The 25,914-nt window shown below is 39.8% G+C and overlaps 1 protein-coding gene and 1 pseudogene across 1 annotated transcript in view; both read left to right on the plus strand.

Moving 5' to 3' along the window:
- Positions 1 to 25,914, plus strand: part of LOC145792496 (uncharacterized) — a 292,889-nt gene that overhangs the window by 230,510 nt on the left and 36,465 nt on the right. The gene's annotated exons all lie outside the window — the stretch shown is intronic.
- LOC114268555 (alkane hydroxylase MAH1 pseudogene) lies at positions 4,389 to 6,239 on the plus strand (annotated as a pseudogene).

A 25,914-nucleotide genomic window follows, 5' to 3' on the forward strand; every position in this document is an offset into this window, starting at 1 on the left:
CTTAAAGCAAAGCTTATATGGATAGGAGGATTTTAATTAGTTTAAGTAATTTACTTATTTGTGAGATTATATGGATCTAATTAGGATTATAGAAATTTGATCTACCTTCCAATATATATCGTGAATTTTATCTACCTTCCTATATATATCACGGTCTGATTTATGTACAATAATGTGCATTTTGTTATCGTTTTCCTTTTGAAAAATAAGAAGTTGAATCCTTTTGGATTAAATTTTTTTTATATGGAAAATTAAATACTGCCCAAGTTTTAATATTAAAGCTTCACGAAAAGCTTTCTGGTTTTGTCAAAATTAACAATAGCGTTAACATTGATTTTCTTTTCATTTTGGGTAAATAGTATCACTATTTGATTAGTATTATTATGGTGTTTTGTTTGGATTTATTTCAAATTTAAATACGAATTTCGCCGTTATATTTTGATTCATGAGACTCATTATGGTTTCCATTGTAATGATATTAATGAATTGAAGCATAACTTAAGTAATAACTTAACTTGTAAACAAATTTTATTTGTTTAAAGCATTACTTATATGGATTGGAGGATTTTAATTAATTTAAGTAATTTACTTATTTGTGAGATTATAAAGATCTTACCAGGATTATAGGAATTTTATTTACCTTCCAATATATATCGTGAATTTTATCTATCTTCCTATATATATCACTGTCAAATTTATATACAATAAAGTGCATTTAGTTATCGTTTTTCTTTTGAAAAATTAGAAGTTGAATCCATTTGGATTAAATATTTTTTTATATGAAAAGTTAAATGCTGCCCAAGTTTTAACATTAAAGCTCCACAAAAAGCTTTCTAGTTTTGTCAAAATTAACTATAACGTTAGCATTGATTTTCTTTTCATTTTGGGTAAATAGTCTCACTATTTGATTATTATTATTATTATGGTGTTTTGCTTGGATTTATTTCAAATTTAAATATGAATTTCACCGTTATATTCGGATTTATGAGATTCATTATGGTTTCTATTGTAATGATATTAATGAATTAAAGCATAACTTAAGTAATAACTTAACCTATAAACAAATTTTATTAGTTTAAAGCTTAACTTATATGGGTAGGAGGATTTTAATTAATTTAAGTAATTTACTTATTTTTGAGATTATATGGATCTAACCAGGATTACAGGAATTTTATCTACCTTCCAATATATATCGTGAATTTTATCTACCTTCCTATATATATCACGGTCAGATTTATGTTTAATAATGTGCATTTAGTTATCATTTTACTTTTGAAAAATAAGAAGTTGAATCCTTTTGGATTAAATCTTTTTTTATATGGAAAGTTAAATACTGCCCAAATTTTAATATTAAAACTCCACAAAAAGCTTTCTGGTTTTGTCAAAATTAACTATAACGTTAACATTGATTTTCTTTTTATTTTTGGTAGATAGTATCACTATTTGATTAGTATTATTATGGTGTTTTGTTTGAATTTGTTTCAAATGTAAATATGAATTTCACCGTTACATTCGGATTCATGAGACTCATTATGGTTTCCATTGTAATAATATTAATGAATTAAAGCATAACTTATGTAATAACTTAACCTGTAAACAAATTTTATTTGCTTAAAGCAAAGCTTATATGGATAGGAGGATTTTAATTAATTTAAGTAATTTACTTATTTGTGAGATTCTATGGACGTAATTAGGATTACAGGAATTTTATTTACCTTCCAATATATATCGTGAATTTTATCTACCTTCCTATATATATCACGGTCTGATTTATGTACAATAATGTGCATTTTGTTATCGTTTTCCTTTTGAAAAATAAGAAGTTGAATCCTTTTGGATTAAATATTTTTTTATATGGAAAATTAAATACTGCCCAAGTTTTAATATTAAAGCTTCACAAAAAGCTTTCTGGTTTTGTCAAAATTAATTGTAGCGTTAACATTGATTTTCTTTTCATTTTGGGTAAATAGTATCAATATTTGATTAGTATTATTATGGTGTTTTGTTTGGATTTATTTCAAATTTAAATATGAGTTTCGCCGTTATATTTAGATTCATGAGACTCATTATGGTTTCCATTGTAATGATATTAATGAATTGAAGCATAACTTAAGTAATAACTAAACTTGTAAACAAATTTTATTTGTTTAAAGAATAACTTATATGGATTGGAGGATTTTAATTAATTTAAGTAATTTACTTATTTGTGAGATTATAAAGATCTTACCAGGATTATAGGAATTTTATTTACCTTCCAATATATATCGTGAATTTTATCTACCTTCCTATATATATCACTGTCAAATTTATATACAATAAAGTGCATTTAGTTATCGTTTTTCTTTTGAAAAAATAGAAGTTGAATCCTTTTGGATTAAATATTTTTTTATATGGAAAGTTAAATGCTGCCCAAGTTTTAACATTAAAGCTCCACAAAAAGCTTTCTAGTTTTGTCAAAATTAACTATAACGTTAGCATTGTTTTTCTTTTCATTTTGGGTAAATAGTCTCACTATTTGATTATTATTATTATTATGGTGTTTTGCTTGGATTTATTTCAAATTTAAATATGAATTTTACCGTTATATTCGGATTTATGAGACTCATTATGGTTTCTATTGTAATGATATTAATGAATTAAAGCATAACTTAAGTAATAACTTAACCTATAAACAAATTTTATTAGTTTAAAGCTTAACTTATATGGGTAGGAGGATTTTAATTAATTTAAGTAATTTACTTATTTTTGAGATTATATTGATCTAACCAGGATTACAGGAATTTTATCTACCTTCCAATATATATCGTGAATTTTATCTACCTTCCTATATATATCACGGTCAGATTTATGTTTAATAAAGTGCATTTAGTTATCATTTTACTTTTGAAAAATAAGAAGTTGAATCCTTTTGGATTAAATCTTTTTTTATATGGAAAGTTAAATATTGCCCAAATTTTAATATTAAAGCTCCACAAAAAGCTTTCTGGTTTTGTCAAAATTAACGATAACGTTAACATTGATTTTTTTTTATTTACAGTAGGTAGTATCACTATTTGATTAGTATTATTATGGTGTTTTGTTTGAATTTGTTTCAAATGTAAATATGAATATCACCGTTATATTCGGATTCATGAGACTCATTATGGTTTCCATTGTAATGATATTAATGAATTAAAGCATAACTTATGTAATAACTTAACCTGTAAACAAATTTTATTTGCTTAAAGCAAAGCTTATATGGATAGGAGGATTTTAATTAATTTAAGTAATTTACTTATTTGTGAGATTATATGGATCTAATTAGGATTACAGGAATTTTATCTACCTTCCAATATATATCTTGAATTTTATCTACCTTCCTATATATATCACGGTCTGATTTATGTACAATAATGTGCATTTTATTATCGTTTTCCTTTTGAAAAATAAGATGTTGAATCCTTTTGGATTAAATCTTTTTTTATATGGAAAATTAAATACTGCCCAAGTTTTAATATTAAAGCTTCACAAAAAGCTTCCTGGTTTTGTCAAAATTAACTATAGCGTTAACATTGATTTTCTTTTCATTTTGGGTAAATGGTATCACTATTTGATTAGTATTATTATGGTATTTTGTTTGGATTTATTTCAAATTTAAATATGAATTTCGCCGTTATATTTAGATTCATGAGACTCATTATGGTTTCCATTGTAATGATATTAATGAATTGAAGCATAACTTAAGTAATAACTTCACTTGTAAACAAATTTTATTTGTTTAAAGCATAACTTATATGGATTGTAGGATTTTAATTAATTTAAGTAATTTACTTATTTGTGAGATTATAAGGATCTAACCAGGATTACAGGAATTTTATTTGCCTTCCAATATATATCGTGAATTTTATCTACAATCCTATATATGTCACGGTCAGATTTATGTGCAATAAAGTGCATTAGTTTATCGTTTTCCTTTTGAAAATAGGATGTTGAATCGTTTTGGATTATATCTTTTTTTATATGGAAAGTTCAATACTGGCCAAGTTTTAATATTAAAGTTCCACAAAAAGTTTTCTGGTTTTGTCAAATTTAACTATGACGTTAACATTGATTTTCTTTTCATTTTGGGTAAATACTATCACTATTTGATTAGTATTATTATTATGGTGTTTTGTTTGGATTTATTTCAAATTTAAATATGAATTTCACCATTATATTCGGATTCATGAGACTCATTATGATTTCCATTGTAGTGATATTAATGAATTAAAGCATAACTTAAGTAATAACTTAACCAGTAAATAAATTTTATTTGCTTAAAGCATAACTTATATGGGTAGGAGGATTTTAATTAATTTAAGTAATTTATTTATTTATTTGTGAGATTATAAGGATCTAACCAGAAATTACAGGAATTTTTTGTACCTTCCTATATATATCGTGCAAGCACATTCCAAGCTTTTCACAGAAATCCCATCTAGAAAATAAAAATATAAAAAAAGAAAGAAAAAGCTTTTCACACAAAAGCTCAAAAATGGTCTCACTAGGCTATTTTGAAGTGCTCTTAACATTCATCTTCTTCATTATCTTGTATTTCTTTGGTGACAACAATGGCTTGCCGCGGAACTGGCCGGTTCTTGGCATGTTGCCGAGCATGCTCCGCCATGTGAACCGGGTTCATGAAATGTGTACCGAAATCCTAGGGCGCACTGGTGGTACGTTTTTGCTAAAAGGCCCTTGGTTTGCTAACATGGACATGTTAAGCACAGTTGATCTTGCTAACGTGCACCACGTCATGAGTTCCAATTTCCCTAATTTCCCTAAAGGACCTGAGTTCTTGAAAATGTTTGATGTTTTGGGAGATGGGATTTTCAACTCCGACGCAGATCTGTGGAAGAATCAGAGAAAGCTCGCCCGCGTGTTGATCAACCACCATCGATTCTATCGGTTTTTAGTCAAGACCAGTCGGGGAAAAGTGGAGGCGGGGTTGATCCCGGTTCTTAACCATGTGTCCAAACAAGGCCTAATTGTGGACTTGCAAGATTTATTTCAAAGGTTCACATTTGATACTACTTGTATTTTGATAACTAGTTATGACCCGGGTTGTCTTTCAATTGAATTTCCAGATGTACCCTTTGCGAAAGCCATGGATGACGCCGAAGAAGCCTTGCTTATGAGGCACGTCGTGCCTGAAACCGTGTGGAGGATCCAAAGTTGGCTAGGGATTGGACACGAGAAGAAATTAAGCGAAGCTTGGAAAACCTTAGATCGCGTTATCAATAATTATGTATCGATGAAGAAAGAAGAAATAAGCAAAAAAGCCGAGTTAAAAGAGGGAGAAGAAGAAGAAGCTGTGGACTTACTAACATCATACTTGATTGAAGATGACACCTTCAATTTAAAGCGCGATGATAAGTTCTTGAGGGATACTGTTTTGAATCTCATGCTTGCAGGTCGAGACACGACTAGTTCAGCTCTCACATGGTTTATTTGGCTTGTTTCGCAGCATCCAACTATCGAAGAAAAGATCAGAGAAGAGCTTAAATCGGTTATAACTGAAGGAGAAACTGAGAAATGGCGGCTTTTCGAGGCAAAAGAGCTAAGCAAGTTGGTTTATTTGCACGCTGCATTGTGTGAGTCATTGAGGCTTTACCCACCAGTTCCAATCCAACACAAAGAGCCCACTCAAGTGGACACACTGCCCACGGGGCATCGTGTTCACCCGAAAATGAAAATACTTTTCTCTTTGTATGCAATGGGGAGGATGGAATTTGTGTGGGGAGAGGATTGCTTGGAGTTCAAGCCAGAGCGATGGATATCTGACAGAGGAACAATCAAACATGAGCCATCTTACAAGTTCTTCGCGTTCAATGCAGGACCGAGGACTTGTTTGGGGAAAGAAGTTGCTTTCACTCAAATGAAGGCGGTTTCGGCTGCAATAATCCATAACTACAATGTTAGAGTTGTGGAAGGTCACCCTGTGGTTCCTAATGCTTCGATCATTCTCTACATGAAGCATGGCTTGAAGGTTAGAGTTGCCAATAGATGGATTTGAGAGGAGTACTTGGTCTGATGATGTTATGAAGTGATTTTTAGTTGGGTTGTGTGTTTAAGTTGATGATCTATGCATTTGAGTTTTGGTAGTAGTCTATTTTGTAATAAGGAAGTGTGTGTGTGTTAGATTTGTTGTTTTTTCCCTTTGATTTGTCATATTTTGAAGGAGAGAAATACAAACTCACACTTCTGTGCCTTGTTTCTTAGTAGGGTTGTAAGTGGTTGGCTGGATTCTTTTGTTTTTTTGTTTGGTGTTTGGATGGATTCTAAAAAGATAAGGTGATGAGATTATATGGCTGCTCTTGTTAATTCCAAAGTACAGACAGACATGAAGACAGAAAAATATGCCTTGGATAATCTATACTCAACAAGTCTCAATCCCATCCATGCACTCATAGGAAACCAACAATAATTAATACAATATTATTGAAAATCCTATCAAATTTTGATATCCACAATTAAATCCTATTTTTGATAACTTGTTTCCAAAAAAATAATTTCTCCATCGTCATATGTTTTGTTCCAAGTTTACGTTTGAAAGAAAATCTTTTTGAAATTTTAAAAATATGCAAATTCTATTAAATAAAAACGTTGACATAAAATTCATTATTTTTTTTAAAAGTATCTGGATTTGCTATGGTAGTATTTCCCTCTTTTAATGTAATATTAGTAAAATTAGGCTTTTTGAATTATTTACCACATATTTTCATAATACGAGACAACATAAAATGATGAATCTTATGCTAGAACTTTTGATCAAATTCTTCTTTATAATATTGTTCAATATAATTTGTTTAATTTTTACAATTAAAAATATAATTTTTAAGTAAATTAAATTTGTTTATACAATTTTTTATTTATATTTAATTATAAGGGTAGATTTGGAATAAAACAAACCATTAAGAAGAAGCAAACTTTTTGGGATAATTCTATTTTTACACACTAATTTCTCTTAGTACACACACTTAATGAATACTTTCTCAATACACACATTACAAAAATATAATTTCTCAGTACACATATCTATATTTCAATATTGCCCTCATTTTCAATTTTAAAACTCTAAGGCTATGTTTGGTTTCAATTTTTGAATCAAATTTTTAAAAATTTTATGAGAAAAATATAAATTAATTTGACAAAAATAAATATCAAAAAAATATTTTTTTAATTTTTGAATCTTTTTGCTTGCCCCTAAAAAGATGAAACCATATTAAAATAAGAATTTTTTTAATTTATTTTTGAAAGCATATTCTAAAACTATACCAAACAAAATCTTTTTTTTCTTTTTTCTTTTTTCATTCATCCAGTCATCTTTTACTGTCATTGCCGCCACTTTCAACCCTCTATCGCTACCACCATCCACTTCTAGCTCATCCCCCCTCCATCCTAGACTTCCACAGTCAATATTGAGTGATTCATGGTGAGAGACTTGTGAGAGTGTATGGTTCATGGCGAAAAGTAATTGCAGGCGAATAAGAAAAGAGGCCACAGGAGGAGATGACGGATGAGAGAGGTGGCGTTGACAATAGAGGATGGTTGTGGCATTTTAGAAATATGGTTTGAGTAGGAGACGATGAGAGTATTATAATATTTTTATTTTAAGACAAAATTGTATTAATAATTTTTTTTATTAAGTGTGTGAACTCAGTGGAATTAGTGTGTGAAAATAGAATTGCCCAACTTTTGGAGAATAAATTATGAAGAAAAAGAATTAATTATTCACAATGAAATTTGATTAGACTCATGAGGAATCTTAATAGCAAAATATAATTTATTGGTATTTTTAAAAAAAAAATTAAAATAAGAAATTGTTATCTCACTAATTTGATTGCCAATTTTATTAATCGGATTACATATACGACGGATATTCAATTTGACGAAATTGACAAATTTTTAATATTGAGAAGGGTTGGGCTGGGGATCATAATTTTTAATATGAAAGAAAAAAAAAATGAAGAGTAATAAATGATTATCTCACTAATTTAATTGGATAACTAATCTTACATTAATTTACGAGATTATTAATTCTTTCACTATTAATCATATTAATCAAACAAGACCAAAGGAAATAGATAGAGAGATAAAGAGGGAGAAGGAAAGGGATTGCTTGGTCACACAGAAAATAAAATTTTGATTTTATACGAAAAACAAAAAATCAAAAAAACAAAAACAAAAGCAAAAACATTTACTTATTAACTACTGTTAGCTCCGTCAATTCCATTTAGGTCATATGAGTATAAGATTCAACCGTTTGAATAGACAGAATGATCATACTTTAGTTGAGAAAAAAATTAAAAAAATTGTAAATTAATTCGAACCAGAATAAATTAAACAATTGGATTTAATTTAACAGTTTGAATATACGATTCAGTCTTAATTATTAAAATAAGTGAATACACTTTAGAATTTGGTCTATGATTTTAGGATTGGAGGTCCTGTTGCAGAGTAAGTTTGCTCGGCAGTGTTTTGGACCTATTTTTACAATTGTCAAACGGGTACAAAAATATAATTTAAGTTTGCCGACGAGAATAGACTTCTTTGGAGGATTGATTGACCCTCAACTCAATGAATTTTTGGTTTGATTTGCATTACAAACCAATCAAGTTCACCTTGTACCGCATGAATAAATTAAAGGAGCCACTTGATGGTTCAAATCCAAAATGGGAGGACCGACAGCTAGTCTTAATATCTTAACCATCGTATTTGTAATTTTTTTAAATTTAACTTTTGTCATATCATTGTATTTATATCATATTATATTCATAGGTCACTGATAATTCTGTGGAGATATATTTTCTAAGTACCAACATGTGACAAGGTGATGCCGACGTGTCAGCTGAGGTGCCACGTGTCTTGGACGTGACACCGAGGTTATCTCAGCTAGGCCGAGGTTATCTCCGAAGATATCGGAGTCCGAGATAAACAGATAAGAGACAAGAGTCCTAGAATAAAGAAAGACTTCAAAATGGATAAGGATAGTATTCTTAGGAGTTTTATCCTTATCTCTTGTGGAGTCCAAAGTAAGCACTGAATGGGAGTCCATAAAAGTCAGGCTTCTAGTAGGATCAGGATTGAGTAAACTATAAAAGAAAGGCACCTCCGATGGGTCTAAGGTACGCAATTTATACTTTGAGCAATGAATTTAACACTTGATTATCTTTGAGAGATATACTGACTTGATTGTCGGAGTGCCCCCAGGTGGAAGAACCACCGCCGGAGCCTTCTCTTTCTGTTGCAGGTTAACTGAAGCCATCTATTCTGCCGGTGCTCTCTAGCTGATTACTAAACGGGCAGTGTGATCAGAAAATCACTCACACAATTTGGCGCCGTCTGTGGGAAAGAAAGAAGAATAGATGGCCAGTAACGGACAGAAGGAAAAGATTGGGGACGACACTCCCGCTGGGAGTGGCAGACCTATCAACCTTGACATCGAAGGAGACAACCACAATGCAGAAACTCGTGACCAGGGCCACAGACAGAAAGACGTCGGCCAGACAGGCGACGTACCAAAGGATCCAGATCAAAGCGGGTACTATAACGAAGATAACCTCCAGGTATGGAGGGATAGATGCCTACGGAGGGATGATGAGGTAAAAGAGATGGCAAACAAGTTGGCAGACCTGCAATCAGTCGTCAACTTCATGATGCAAAACAATGTCATGCAGCCACTGTTCCCACTGCAGGACACGCCGATTCCAGCGACCAATACCCAGAAGGGAGGGCAAAAAACAATCCCCGTAGCCCCTCAGCACACCAGGAGCAGAAGACACTCTCACCAACCCAACAGGGAGGTTGGACGAGGAGAGTCCAGAAGGGAAGAATCATAGAGGATGCATTACACAAAGGAGGCAGAGCCCAAAGAACATCGGCATGTTCAGGGGCAAGCACTATGCTTCGACACACCTCATGGAGAAAGATTGAAAAGGGCTCACCACGAAACCGAGAGTAGTATACCGAAAAGACTAAAGTCAAAAGATAGCCGAGCTCTTGGACGAAGCAAAGAAGACTTGAGAGATTACCTCAAGAGGAGGCAGGAGAATGCCTATGCTGAGGTACCTTCACATGCCAAGCCGAGAACACCATTCTCAGTGGAATTAGACAGATTTGAGGCTCTAAAGAGATTCAGTATGCCGAGGTTCCAAATCTATGATGGTAAGTCAGACCCCAACTTTCACGTTGGATTATATTTGAATTCAATGGCATTATACAGTGGGAACGAACCGTTGCTCTGCAAAGTATTCCCCTCATCCTTCGGGGAGATTGCATCAGATTGGTTCCATAAACTACCAAAGAGAAGCGTAAAGACTTGGGAAGGCCTGGCCGAGATGTTTGTGGCCAGGTTTGTGACGAACAAACTACAGCCCTTGAGGGTTAACACATTGATGGCTCTAAAAATCACCAAGGATGAATGCCTTAGGGCCTATGCAAAAAAGTACTATGAGGTATTCAATCGAATACCTGAATACAACCAGGAGGTGGCGGTCGTGTCTTTCAAGAACGGCCTGAAAGATGATTGTCCATTACGGAAGTCATTGGCCAAAACATTGCCAAAAAGCATGGAAGAGCTCATGGCCAGAATCGAGAAGTATGCCAGAGCCGAGGAGGATACGTCGGGAAACAAGGAGACGAAGCAAGAGAAAACAAACGGCTCGCCGAAGCGAGGCCGAGGTAACAATGGACCGAACAAGCAAGAGGCAGACCTAAGGTCTGCACAAGCAGTGACGACTGTGTTCCGAATCTCGATCCACAAAGTCCTGGATCAAATACGGAACCAACCCTATTTCAAAGCACCAGCGAGGGCACTAGCGAGGGCACTAGGGGAATTTATGGGAAGGAACGTTGGTGTAGACACCCTATTTTTGACCGACCTTAAGAGTTAGACGTCACCGATTGAGCGCTTGGTGATGTTGCATATTGTGCTCGTTCTAAGGTTGCGGAGTCTCGGCTGCGAGCCTTGTCTCCAGACTTCGGGGCTCTTTTGTGCTTTGCCTCGGTTCGCGAACCAGGCTCAGTTTTCTCTGTTTCTCTTCCAGAAGGGAGAGAGAGGTCTCGTAGATCATCTCTCAGTGGCCGTAGGCTACGTTTCGTGGTCGTAGGCCATTTTGCCCGTTTGGAGTCCGGTTTCCGGTTTTTCGGAGCCGTTGGCCGTGTGCCTCGGTTCGGGACCGCTTAACCACCTCCGTTTGCTCCGGTTTTTGGCATGCATCTTATTTACTCCCTTTTGAAGGACACTGCGGTCCGAGAAACCAACTTCGTGGTCGAACAACACTTCCGGTGCCTAACAGTCAGTTTTCGGGGCCTCAGGCTGCGCGTTTCGGCCCCCGAACCTCCATTTTGCATCGGTTTGAGTTCGTTTTTGGCAGGGACCTCTGTTTCATTGTTAGGAAGATCGTAGAAGGGTGGGAGGCCAGCAATTGTTCTGACAACTAGTTTTATTCCTCCATCGCCCTCCGTCGCCCTTTTTTTTTCACTTGAAAGCCAATGTTGACCACCCTAAGGCCACTTTTTCCAGCCCTAAACCACATATTTATGTTGTACACACCTGGGAGGCCACCAATATCACATGGCCGGCCAGTAATTGTGTTTGACCCTTTTGAACCCCTCCAAAAAGTGGGCTTTTCTCTCTCCTGGTTTACTTTCTCCAGTTTTTGACCACATGGTTGTGTTGTGCACACATGGGAGGCCACCAATCTGGGGTGGCCGGCCACTAATACTTCTTGAGCCTTTTGACCCTTGGCCGGCCGGCCATGGGGAGGGCCGGCCGGCCACCTACAACTTAAATACCAGGCCGGCCTAACTCCCCTCCTCTGGTACATTACAAATCTGTATTTTGTTTCCCCCCAGATTGTGTATCCCGGGGGCTGCACTTTTGGGGGGAAATTTGAAATCCATTTCCCCCACTTTTTTCCCACACTCTTGCCTATATATCCAGGCCCTCCAGCTCTCTTTTGGGGGGTTATAAAATTTGCTTTAAGGCTCTTGCATTGTATCTCTCTCTCTCTACACTCCAACCCTCAAAACCTCTCAAATCCTACATCCATTCTACTCCATCTCCAAGCCAACCAATCCACACTCCATTCTAGCAACTTCAAGGCCATTTCCAGAGGTCAAGGGCTCCCAAACTTGGTCCAAGAGTTGTTGAAGCATTGGTCTTCAAGGTTAAGTCCTCTATTCCTCTCTTTGGCCCTATTTTTGCTCAATATATTAGCTCCTCTTTCTTGCATATTTGGGCTCCGACCCTAACTAAAAATAGCATTATTTTGAGCTCGTTTTCATGTTTGTTTAAGAGCCTCTCCCTGTTTGAGGCTTCCTTTTTACACTTACTTCTTTACCTCTCTTGTATGCCTCTTTCTTGCATAGTATTTTAGGCCTATTTTTAAACTATTTTGAGCTTGGTTATAAACTATAAAGTGGCTTATTTTGAGCCTTTCTTCAACATTGTTCAAGGGCTCTTCATTGTTTGAGGCTTCCTTTTGTCACTTGCCTCTTTATCCCTCTTTTGGCCTTATTTTTGCATATTTTGTTAGCCCCTTGTTCTTGTATTTTTGGGCTCTGGTCCAAATTGTAAATAGCCTTATTTTGACCCCCTCTTCAAGTTTTATCAAGGGACTTTTACTTTTTGAAGCTCTCTTTTTTCTCTTTGTGTTTAAACCTCTTTTTAGGCCTTATTTTGCATAGTATTTTAAGCTTGCATGTGCACTGTTTTGGGTTTGGTCACTAACTGTAAAACACCATGTTTTGGGCCCCTCTTCAACTTTGTTGAAGGTCCCTCCTCTATTTAAGGCCAAAAACCATCACTTGCTTCTTTGTCTCCCTTTTGGCCCATTTCTTGCACAATAGTTTAGCCATACTTGTGTTTGTTTTTGTGGCTTGTTGTAAACTGTAAAGTGCTTCATTTTGAGCCCCTATTAAACTTTGTTGAAGGGCTCTTGGCCATTTAGGGCCAGAAGCTGTTACTTGCTTCATTATCTCTCTTTTGGGGCCATTTTTGCATGTTAACTTAGCCCTATTTGTGTTCACTTTTTGGCCTTAATTAAAACTTTAAATATGCTTGTTTTGGGACTTTCTTGATTCTATCTTCACACTTCATGATCAAATAATGCATATTTTGTATAGCTATAGGCCAATGCATATGCCTAGTTTTGTGTTTCGGGTTCATTCCATGCATCGGGTGTCATGTTTCCATGTTTCGGGGCTGTTTTGCATCATATTTCAGCACTGAAATTTTCATGTTTGCACACCATGTTTCATGCCTTGCCATGCCTTGTTAGAGTGGCATTTGTGCCTTAGGATCGGTCCTCGGTTTGCGTGCATGTGTGCACGCATTTCGAGTGTCTCTTTTTTCATCTCATGGCTACTAATGTGAGTGTGGCTGAGGTCCACTCATGTTGGTGTAAGTCCATTGTGCATTGAGTATGCCATTTCATTTCATATCATTGTGTATGCTAGGTTGTATGCTAGCGCATTGTGTATGCCATGTTACCTCGTGCATCGTGCATGCCATTTCATAGCATTGTGCATGTTAGGTTGTATCTTAGTTGCATTCATGCATGTCATGCATATTGCATTGTGCTTGGGATAGGGGTTAGCTCGAGCATGGGAAACGAGGGACGTTTCGTACTTCGAGTGACGGAACGTGTCTCAATTCCCAGTCACCGACACTGCGGATTATTGTAGACGTCCCCGAACGCCCCGGGAGGGATGAGCTCCCCGTTTCATTCGATATTGGGCTCACTACAGTTCAGGACTCTCAAATTGTCACAGTTCGTAATCTGAACCAAAAAGTCCAAATCCGGCAAATCGTTTTGAGAAAACAGATTTTGAAAGAAGTGCCAAACATGGACTGCTTTGCCAGATACAGAGTCGCCACCTAAATATTTTATTTTGGGAAATTTAGGAAACCCTGACTCGTTGCTGTAGACGTCCCCGTACGCCCCGGGAGGAACGAGCTCCCGTTCAGTTCGATATTGGGGTCACTACAGCTCAGGACTCTCAAATTGTCATGGTTCTACGTCTGAACCAAAGAGTCTAAATCCGGCAAATCGTTTTGAGAAAATAGATTTTTTTGAAAGAAGTGCCAAACATGGACTGCTTTGCCAGATACAGAGTCGCCACCTAAATATTTTATTTTGGGGGAAATTTAGGAAACCCTGACTCGTTTGCCTAAGGCCACGTGTCCGTCATCACCAAAGTTGCCTCGGCTCGGGAACTTGGGTACGATTGGGGAAGGTCACTTCGTGAGCACCCCCGCTCGCCCGATCAAAGATCGGCCTCTACTAACCATGATATCTAGTTTTGAAAACTTTATGCGTTCTTATTCCGGTTATTAGCCTAGATTTACTATGCAATGCGCACAGCATACAAGTATAGACTGGATCGCCTGAATTGGAACAAAACATTTCATGTTTGTTTATTTTGAAAATGGTTTGATGGTGCTACTCGCAAGTAGGCTAAGACGTAGATTTGCCACCCTCGGGTGGGCTTCGAAAAACATGATTTTGCCACTATCTAGTGGGCTTAAAACACACATTTGATGAATTGTTCCAATTCAAATAACCCAACCTTCACCCACAGGCATTCAGGCAGTTATATCACATAAGCAAATAGCCTCATGGTAAGCATGCTATTCATGGCAGTCACTCACACGCATGCAAGGAAGCTAAAGCATAAAACTCACCGAGTACTCTAAGCCAAAAAAGAAGCTAATTAGAAATCTATGCATGATCCTAATTATACAGAAGTGCCTAATGCAACACATGCAAAAATGCAACCATAACAGGTTCGGCTATTCTAAACATGGCATATGAAATGCTACAGCTAACAAGTATTCAACTTTGAAATTGAAATACAAATGCAGTTAGTATGATGCGCCGAGCCAGGTGCATGCAAAACAGATGAATGATGCAAACATACTGTCATACTGTATGCTAATTGAAATATGCCCTAATCTAACCATCATAAGCGGGTAAATAAAAGGGAGAAAGACGTGGGGTTGGAAGACATACAACACACACACGCACACTTATTACAGTTGTGCCCTCGCGCAGAGGGTCCGAATAAATAGTACAGTCCAAATAAAACAGTCCCAAATAATACAGTCCAAATAAATACAAAAATCCTAATTAATTTACAAATTAATCTAGGAAAGCTGTAAACTGGCATGCAAGCCAGGGACTGCCTTGACTCTGATGAATGATGTATGCCTGGGCTGCCTTGCGCGGAAATCCACTGGGATGCCCCAATTAGCCTATGTTTTGCAATTATTCTTGGAAAACGCGCCAAGCTCCGAAAGATTGCTAATTCTTTATTTGCTGCAACAGAGAGCGGAAAAGGGGCATAGCAATGTATTTTCACAAATGTATACATGCCTCGATTCTCGTGCCACCAATCACGCATCTCGATGCATGATGGCCGAGGAGTCGATTTGTGCAACTCAATATGGAATGAATGCACATGAAAACTCAACTAAAACCTAACTCCATCATGGATAATCCGGAGTGTCGGTGACTGGGAATTGAGACACGTTCCGTTACTCGGAGTACGAAACGTATCTCGTTTCCCGTGCCCGGGCTAACTCCTACCCCGAGCACGATGCAATATGCATGATATGCATGAAATGCAACTAAGATACAACCTAGCATACACAATGCTATGAAATGACATACACGATGCACGAGGTAACATGGCATACACAATGCTCTAACATACAACCTATCATACGCAATGCTATGAAATAAAATGGCATACACAATGCATGAATGGACTTACACTAACACAAGTGGACCTCAGCCACACTCGCATAAGAGGCCATTAGATGAAAATGAGACACTCGAGATGCGTGCACGCATGCACGCAAACCGAGGACCGATCCTAAGGCACAAAATGCCACTCTAATGAGACATGGCAAGGCATGGAAAATGATATGCAAACATGAAGATTTCAGCAGCAAAACATGACCCAAAACAGCCCCGAATCATTAACACATGGCACCCGATGGATGAAATGGTCTCGAAATGCAAGATTAAGCACATGAAATGACTTGTAGCTACCTCAAGCATGCATTATTTGCTCATGACATATGAAGACAGATTCAAGGCAGCCCCAAAACAGGCATGTTTACAGTTCTAAGCGAGGCCAAACAGCAAACACAAGTAGGGAAAAACTAGCATGCAAAAATGGCCCTAAATGTGAGATAAAGAAGCAAGTCACGGATCCAGGCCTCAAACAGATGAGGGCCCTTCAACAATGTTGAAGAGGGACCCAAAATATGATATTTTACAGTTTATGGCAAACCACAAAAACCATCATAGGTATGGCTAAGCTCTCATGCAAGAAATGGGCCAAAAGAGGGGCAAAGAAGCAAGTGGTGGTTTCTGGCCTCAAACACAAAGGGGCCCTTAAACAATGTTGAAGAGGGGCCAAAAATATTTCACTTTACAGTTGATGGCCGGACCCAAAACAGTATGCATGCAAGCCTAAGATACTATGCAAAATGAGGCCAAAAAGAGAGATATAACACAAAGTGTATAAAGGATGCCTCAAACCATGAAATACCCTTAATGAAACATGAATAACGGGTCAAAATAAGGCCATTTTCAGTTCGGACCAGAGTCCAAAAATAGAAGCTCACGAGGCTAACAAATCATGCAAAAATATGGCCAAAATAGAGATATAAAGGCAAGTAGCAAATGGAAGCCACAAACAGTGATGAGCCCTTCAACAATGTTGAAGAAGGGCTCAAAATAAGAAACTTTACAGTTTATGACATGCCTCAAAACAGTCTACACGTAGGCCAAAAATACTACACAAGGAATATGCATACAAGAGGGATAATGAAGCAAGTGCAACAAGGGGACCTAAAACAGGTAAATACCCTTAAACAAACATGAAAAATAGCTCAAAATAAGCCTAGTTCCAGTTAGGGTCGGAGCCCAAAACAGCAAGCAAGAATGGCTTAGATAGGATGCAAAAATAAGCTAAAAAGAGAGATAATGGTGCTTACCCTTGAAGACCAAACTTTAGGCAACTCTTGGCTTGAGTTTGGTGACTCTTTAGCTCTGGAAAACAACTTCAAACTGCTGCAATGGAGGTTGGAGGTATGGTGCTAGGTGGTGGTGAAGAAAAGGGTGTAGGAACTTGGAGGTTTTGGGCTTGGAAGTATAGAGAAAGAGAGATACCAGAAGGGAGCTTCAAGGGAAATTTTGGTAACCCTAAACCAGCAGCTGGAGTTACTGATATATAGGCCAAAGAGGGGGAAAAAGGGGGGAAAATGGAGGGAAAATGAGTCAAGTTTCCCTCCAAAAGTGCCAAACCCTCAGACATGGGTGAAGTGTAAAAAGAAATACATGCCTGGAATGCACTCACAGGGGCAAAAATGGCCGGCCAGTTTAAAAGGGGAAAAAAAGTCACCCACCAGGTAAGTGGCCGGCCGGCCAGAAAAAGTGGCCAGCCAGCCAGGTCAAAGGGGAAAAGTGGCCAGCCACCCCCTAAGATGAAGCCCCAGAGTTAGCTTTCGAATGGCGCAAACCTTGCATTAAAATTTCTCCTGTAGAAAAAGTTATGCCCTTTTCCGTGAAGCCGCGCAGATTCGGTCCAACCGGACTTCAGCCAACCACATCTCCCCTCCTCCCGAACTTGGACTTAGGAGATTCTTGAGTGCAAAATGAAGCCCCGGAAGTAAGCTTTCCAATGGTGGTGGCCTCATATCTTAATTCCACTTGTGCAAAGAGTTACGCCCGTTTCGGTGAAGCCGCGCAGATTTTTCTCCTTCCCGGATTCATGCTGAAGTTGGGCTTTCAGCAAAATTGCTGGCCTCCCACCCCCCTACAAGCTTTCTAACAGTGAAAATAAGGTCTCCACCAAAAATGAGCCCAAACCGATGCAAAATGAAGGTTCAGGGGCCGAAACGCGCAGCCTGAGGCCCCGAAAACTAACTGTTAGGCACCGGAAGTGGTGTTCGACCATGAAGTTGGTCTCTCGGACCATAGTGTCCCTCAAAAGGGAGTAAATAGGATGTATGCCAAAGACCGGAGCAAACGGAGATGGTTAAGCGGTCCCGAACCGAGGCACACGGCCAACGGCGTCGAAAAACCGGAAACCGGACTCCAAACGGGCAAAATAGTCTACGACCACGAAACGTAGCCTACGGCCACTGAGAGAAGATCTTGAGACCTCTCCCTCCCCTCGGGAAGAGAAAATAGAGAAAATAGGGCCTGGTTCGAAAATCGAGGCAAAGCACAAAAGAGTCCGGAAGTCCGGAGGCAAGGCTCGCAGCTAAGACTCTGAAACTTCCGAACGAGCACAATATGCAACATCACCAAGCGCTCAATCGGTGACGTCTGAGTCTTAAGGTCGGTCAAAAATGGGGTGTCTACAGTTGCCTAAGGCCACGTGTCCGTCATCACCAAAGTTGTCTCGGCTCGGGAACTTGGGTACAATTGGGGAAGGTCACTTCGTGAGCACCCCCGCTCGCCCGATCAAAGATCGGCCTCTACTAACCATGATATCAAGTTTTGAAAACATTGTGTGTTCTTATTCCAGTTATTAGCCTAGATTTACTATGTGATGCACACAACATACAAGTATAGACTGGATCGCCTGAATTGGAACAAAACATTTCATGTTTGTTTATTTGAAAATGGTTTGATGGTGCTACCCGCAAGTAGGCTAAGACGTGGATTTGCCACCCTCAGGTGGGCTTAGAAAAACATGATTTTGCCACTATCTAGTGGACTTAAAACACACATTTGATGAATTGTTCCAATTCAAATAACCCAACTTTTACTCACAGGCATTCAGGCAGTTATATCACATAAGCAAATAGCCTCATGGTAAGCATGCTATTCATGACAGTCACTCACACGCATGCAAGGATGCTAAAGCATAAAACTTACCGAGTACTCCAAGCCAAAACAGAAGCTAGGTTATAAATCCATGTATGATCCTAACTATACAGAAATGCCTAATGCAACACATGCAAAAGTGCAACTATAGCAGGCTCGGCTATTCTAAACATGGCATATGAAATGCTACAGCTAGCATGTATTCAACTTGGAATTGAAAATACGATGCAGTTAGTATGATGCGCCGAGCCCGGTGCATGCAAAACAGATGAATGATGCAAACATGCTGTCATACTGTATGCTAATTGAAACATGCCCTAATCTAACCATTATAAGCTGGTAAATAAAAGGGAGAAAGACGTGGGGTTGGAAGACATACAACACACACACGCACACTTATTACAACATTGCCCTCACACAGAGGGTCCAAATAAATAATATACAGTCCCGAATAAATATTACAATCCAAATAATTACAAAATCCTAATTAATTAACAAATTAGACTAGGTAAGATGTAAACTAGCATGCAAGCTAGGGACTGCCTTGACGCTGCTTCGGATGATGAATGATGCATGCTCTGGTTGCCATGTGCAGAGAATCCACTGCAATGCCCCAATTAGCCTCTGTTTTGCAATGATTTCTTGGAAAGCACGCCAAGTCCCGGAAGACTGCTGACTCTTGATTTGCTGCAACAGAGAGCAGGAAAAGGGCATGGCAATGTATTTTCACAAATGTATGCATGCCTCGATCCTCGTGCCACCAATCACGCATCTCGATGCATGATGGCCGAGGAGTCGAATTACACAACTCAATATGGAATGAATGCACATGAAAACACAACAAAACCCTGACTCCATCATGGATAATCCGGAGTGTCGGCGATTGGGAATTGAGACATGTTCCGTCACTCGGAGTACGAAACGTACCTCGTTTCCCGTGCTTGGGCTAACTCCTATCCCAAACACAATGCAATATGCATGAGATGCATGAATGCAACTAAAATACAACCTAACATGCACAATGCTATGAAATGGCATACACGATGCACGAGGTAACATGACATACACAATGCGCTAACATATAACCTAGCATACGCAATGCTATGAAATAAAATGGCATACACAATGCATAAATGGACTTACACTAACACAAGTGGACCTCAGCCACACTCGCATAAGAGGCCATTAGATGAAAATGAGACACTCGAAATGCGTGCACGCATGCACGTAAATCGAGGACCGACCCTAAGGCACCAAATGCCACTCTAACAAGACATGGCAAGGCATGAAATATGATATGCAAACATGCAAATTTCAGAAGCGAAATATGATGCAAAACAGCCCCGAATCATGAAAGCATGGCACCCGAAGCATGGAATGAGACCCGAAATGCAAAACTAGGCATACGCAATGACCTATAGCTATACAAAGCATGCATTATTTGATCATGAAATGTGAAGAAAGATTCAAGGCAGTCCCAAAAAAAGCATATTTACAGTTTTAAGGAAGGCCAAACAGCGAATGCAAATGGGGCTAAGCTAGCATGCAAAAATGGCCCTAAATGCGAGATAAAGAAGCAAGTCATGGCTGCTGGCCTCAAACATGAGAGGGCCCTTGGGACCCAAAACATGGCATTTTTCAGTTGGTGGCTGAGCCAAAAACAGTGCACAAGCATGCTCAAAATACTATGCAAGACAAGGCCAAAAAGAGAGCTATAACACAAAGTACAAAAAAGATGCCTCAAACCATAAAATATCCTAAATAAAACATGAAGAGGGGATCAAAATAAGTCCAATTACAGTTCGGATCAGAGCCCAAAAACAGAAGCAAAAGAGGCTAATAAATCATGCAAAAATGGAGCCAAAAAAGGGATATAAAGGCAAGTTGAAGATAGAAGCCTCAAATAGTGATGAGCCCTTCAACAACATTGAAGAAGGGCTCAAAATAAGCCACTTTACAGTTTATGACATGCCTCAAAACAATTTATACATAGGCCAAAAATACTACACAAGAAAATGGCATACAGGGGAGGCAATGAAGCAAGTGCAACAAGGAGGCCTCAAACAGTGAGAGACCCTTAAAAAAACATGAAAAATAGTTCAAAATAAGCCTAGCTCCAGTTAGGGTCGGAGCCCAAAATAGCAAGCAAGTATGGCTAATGTATTGAACAAAATAAAGCACAAAAAAGGAGAATAGGGACTCACCCTTGAAGACTAGTCTTTGACAGCCTTTTGGACTAAGATGCAGCACTCCTAGGCTCTGAAGAACAACCTTAAGCTACTGGAATGGAGGATGGAAGGGTGGGGCTATGGGTTGGTGAAGAAATGAGTGTAGGACTTGAAAGGTTTGAAGCTTGGAAGTGTAGAGGGAGAGAGATACAATATGGGAGCTCAAAGGTGATTTTTCTAACCCCTAAACCAGAGCTGGAGCTGCTGTTATATAGACAAAGAAGGGTGGAAAAAAGGGGGGAAAAAAGGGGAGGAAAACAATCCAAGTTTCCCCCCAAAATGCAGCCCCCTGGATACAGAATCTGGGGGGAAAATGAGGGTGTATCTGCACTGTACTTGGTGCAAGGATTTTGGCCGGCTAGTTATTGAGGTTGAAGGTGGCCGGCCGGCTTTCCTCATGGCCGGCCGACCAAGGGTCAAAAGGGTCAAGTATGATTAGTGGCCGGCCACCACAGAAAGAGGGCCTTCCATGTGTGCACAACACAACCCTGTGGTCAAAAACTGGAGAAAGTGAACCAGGAGAGAGAACAACCCACTTTTCAAAGGGGTTCAAAAGGTTCAAAAGCAATTACTGGCTGGCCACCAAATATTGGTGGCCTCCCAGATGTGTACATCACAAATATGGGGTTTAGGGTGTAAGAAAATGGCCCAAGGGTGGTCAACATTGGCTTTGAAGTGAGAAAAATCGGGCGACGGAGGGCGATGAAGGGATAAAGTTGGATGACAGAACAATTACTGGCCTCCCATCCTTCTATGACCTTCCTAGCAATGAAACAGAGGTCCCTGCCAAAAATGAACCAAAACCGATGCAAAATGGAGGTTCGGGGGCCGGAACGCGCAGTCTGGGGCCCCGAAAACTGACTGTTGGGCACCGAGAGTGGTGTTCGATCACGAAGTCGGTTTCTCGAACCGCAGTGTTCTTCGAAAGGAAGCAAACAAGATGTATGCCAAAAACCGAAGCAAACGGAGATGGTTAAGCGGTCCCGAACCGAGGCACACGGCCAACGGCTCCGAAAAACCAGGAACCGGGCTCCAAACGGGCAAAATGGCCTACGACCACGAGACGTAGCCTACGGCCACTGAGAGATGATCTACGAGACCTCTCCCTCCCTTCGGGAAGAGAAGACAGAGAAAACATAGCCTGGTTCGCAAACCGAGGCAAAGCACAAAAGAGTCCGAAAGTCCGGAGACAAAGCTCGCAGCCGAGACTCTGAAACTCCTGAACGAGCACAATATGTAATATCACCGAGCGCTCAACTGGTGACGTCTGAGTCTCAAGGTCGGTCAAAAATGGGGTGTCTACAGCTGCCCCTCTTTGACAGAACTCGAAAGTCATAAGTGACGGGAGTGAATGTCCAAGCCCAGAGACGACCCATTTTTGACAAGGCCGAAGACTTTAGACAAACAGGCAAGATAACAAAGATGTGCCCGCAAGCATGCTCGCAGGCAAGGGGCAAGATGCAAAATGATATGCAGAAATATTTTGAAGATTGGACTTATACGCTACGTGAAGCCGGTTTGAAAATTGGACTTATACGTTACGCGAAGCCGGTTTGAAAATTGAGGATTCATGCAATGCACTGCAGTGTAGTGGCTAAGATGCAATGTAATAGCTAAGAGGTAAAGGTATCTTACAGGGGCAATTGGTAATGACTTACCTCGGCAATGTCCTACCTCATGCTGATGTGGGAATCTTCCTCTTCTTCTCAGTTGAACCACAGGTACTACTTTTCTCCCTGACTATGGTTGTAGCTTTCCCTATTTTCCAACAGGGTGACAGACTAGGTTGGATCAGTATCCAGAATTGAGGTACATACAGATGCTATCTCAATCTATGGGGCTGCCATACAGATTTCAAGCCGAGGATATACCCCTGGGTATTTAAACCAGACTTTAGTCTTGGAAATCCCAAACCTTTGCGTTCTAGGCATAAGCCATTCGAACTCTAGTTTCCACCGTCTCAGTTGGTCTCCTAGGAACTCACCGCAAACACAGGCAGGTGGCTATACCAGACCACCAGAAGTCGTTCGGGCACGACAAACACCAAAGGAATTGCACCTTTAGAGGATTTAAGGTCTCCTAGACCGGAAAGTACACAAGACGGTGCGAATAAATGCAAGTGCGATGCGCAGAACAACGCGAATGATGATACAGGATTTAAGGTCTCCTTAGACCGAAGGATTTAAGGTCTCCTAGACCAGGTGAGTGCACAAGACAGTGCGATACAGGTAAGGTGCACCAAACAGTGCGATGCACAAAATAGCGCGGCAAAATGCATGCACAATGCAAGTAATGGTCACAACGCAAAATAGTGCGATGAGATGCATGCATAATGCAAGACTTAGCACACAGCTTACGACATAGCATTCCATTCAGTTGGCACACAGCTCACACCATAACACTTTGTTCGTTTGGTCCACCGCTCACAACACAATATTCTGTTCATTCGGCACGCAGTTCGACACACAGCACTCTGTTGATCTAGCACACAGCTCTTTCGGGCACACAGCTCATTCGGGCATACAGCTCATTTCGGGCACGCAGCTTATTTTGGGCGCACAGCTCATTTTGGGGGCACACAGCTCATTTTTCGGGCACACGGCAGACTTCGGGCACACAGCTCATTTGGGGGCACACAGCTTATTTTTGGGCACATGGCTCACTTCTGGGGCACACAGCTCATTCTTCGGGCACACAGCTCGTTTTCGGGCACACAGCTCTTTTTCGGGCACACAGCTCGTTCTTCGGGCACACAGCTCGTTTTCAGGCACACAGCTTTTTTTCAGGCACACAGCTCGTTCTTCGGGCACAAAGCTCGTTTTCAGGCACACAACTCTTTTTCTGGGCACACAACTCATTTCTGGGGCACACAGCTCATTTTTCGGGCACACGGCAGACCTCGGGCGCGCAGCTCGTTTGGGGGCCCACGGCTCACTTCTGAGGCACACAGCTCATTCTTCGGGCACACAGCTCGTTTTCGGGCACACAGCTCGTTTTCGGGCACACAGCTCTTTTTCTGGGCACATAGCTCGTTTTTGGGCGCACAGCTCATTTTCTGGGCACACAGCTCATAACACTGCTCAATCTGAACACTTAGTCTATAACACAGCATTTGGTTTGCATTTTGAAAACGCAGCTCAAGCACTTGAATTTCTGAATACGCAGCTCAAACTTTTGGCGTGACCAAGCAACCCACATTTTTGAAATCTGAACACACAGCTCGAACTTTTGTCGCGAACACGCAGCCCACATTTTCTTGAAATCTGAACACACAGCTCAAACTTTTGTCGCGAACACACAGCCCATATTTTCTTGAAATCTGAACACACAGCTCAAACTCTTGCGATGAACACGCGGCCCACATTTTCTTGAAATCTGAACACACAGCTCAAACTCGTTGTCGTGAACACACAGCCCATAGTTTCTTGAAATCTGAACACATAGCTCAAACTCTTGCGGTGAACACGCGGCCCACATTTTCTTGAAATCTGAACACACATCTCAAACTTGTTGTCGTGAACACACAGCCCACAGTTTCTTGAAATCTGAACACACAGCTCAAACTCTTGCGGTGAACACACGGCCCACATTTTCTTGAAATCTGAACACACAGCTCAAACTCGTTGTCGTGAACACACAGCCCATAGTTTCTTGAAATCTGAACACACAGCTCAAACTCTTACGGTGAACACGCGGCCCACATTTTCTTGAAATCTGAACACACAGCTCAAACTTGTTGTCGTGAACACACAGCCCACAGTTTCTTGAAATCTGAACACACAGCTCAAACTCTTGCGGTGAACACGCGGCCCACATTTTCTTGAAATTTGAACACACAGCTCAAACTTGTCGTCGTGAACACACAGCCCACAGTTTCTTGAAATCTGAACGCACAGCTCAAACTCTTGCGGTGAACACACGGCCCACATTTTCTTGAAATCTGAACACACAGCTCAAACTTGTTGTCGTGAACATACAGCCCACAGTTTCTTGAAATATGAACACACAGCTCAAACTCTTGCGGTGAACACGCGGCTCACATTTTCTTGAAATCTGAACACACAGCTCAAACTTGTCGTCGTGAACACACAACCCACAGTTTTTGAAATCTGAACACACAGCTCAAACTCTTGCGGTGAACACGCGGCCCACATTTTCTTGAAATCTGAACACACAGCTCAAACTTGTCGTCGTGAACACACAGCCCACAGTTTCTTGAAATCTGAACACACAGCTCAAACTCTTGCAGTGAACACGCGGCCCACATTTTCTTGAAATCTGAACACACAGCTCAAACTTGTTGTCGAGAACACACAGCCCACAGTTTCTTGAAATCTGAACACAGCTCAAACTCTTGCGGTGAACACGCGACCCACATTTTCTTGAAATCTGAACACACAGCTCAAACTTGTCGTCGTGAACACACAGCCCACAGTTTTTGAAATCTGAACACACAGCTCAAACTCTTGCGGTGAACACGCGGCCCACACTGGTTGAGAGTTGAACACGCAGCTCATTGTCTTTGAAGTCTGAACACGCAGCCCAAATGTTGAGGTGAACACACAGCACACACTAGTTGAGAGTTGAACACGCAGCCCAAACTGTTGAATTTCTGAACACGCAGCCCATTTTTGATTGTAAACACGCAGCACACATTTGTTAAAAGTTGAACACGCAGCCCATTTTGATTGTGAACACGCAACACACACTTGTTGAAAGAAATTGGACATGCAGCTCAAACTTTTGAATTTCTGAACACGCAGCCCATTTTTGAAAGTTGAACACGCAGTCCGAACTCTTGATGGTGAACA

The sequence above is a fragment of the Camellia sinensis genome, chromosome 6, assembly GCF_055761805.1.
Source record: "Camellia sinensis isolate YWXY chromosome 6, ASM5576180v1, whole genome shotgun sequence".
Lineage (NCBI taxonomy): Eukaryota > Viridiplantae > Streptophyta > Magnoliopsida > Ericales > Theaceae > Camellia > Camellia sinensis.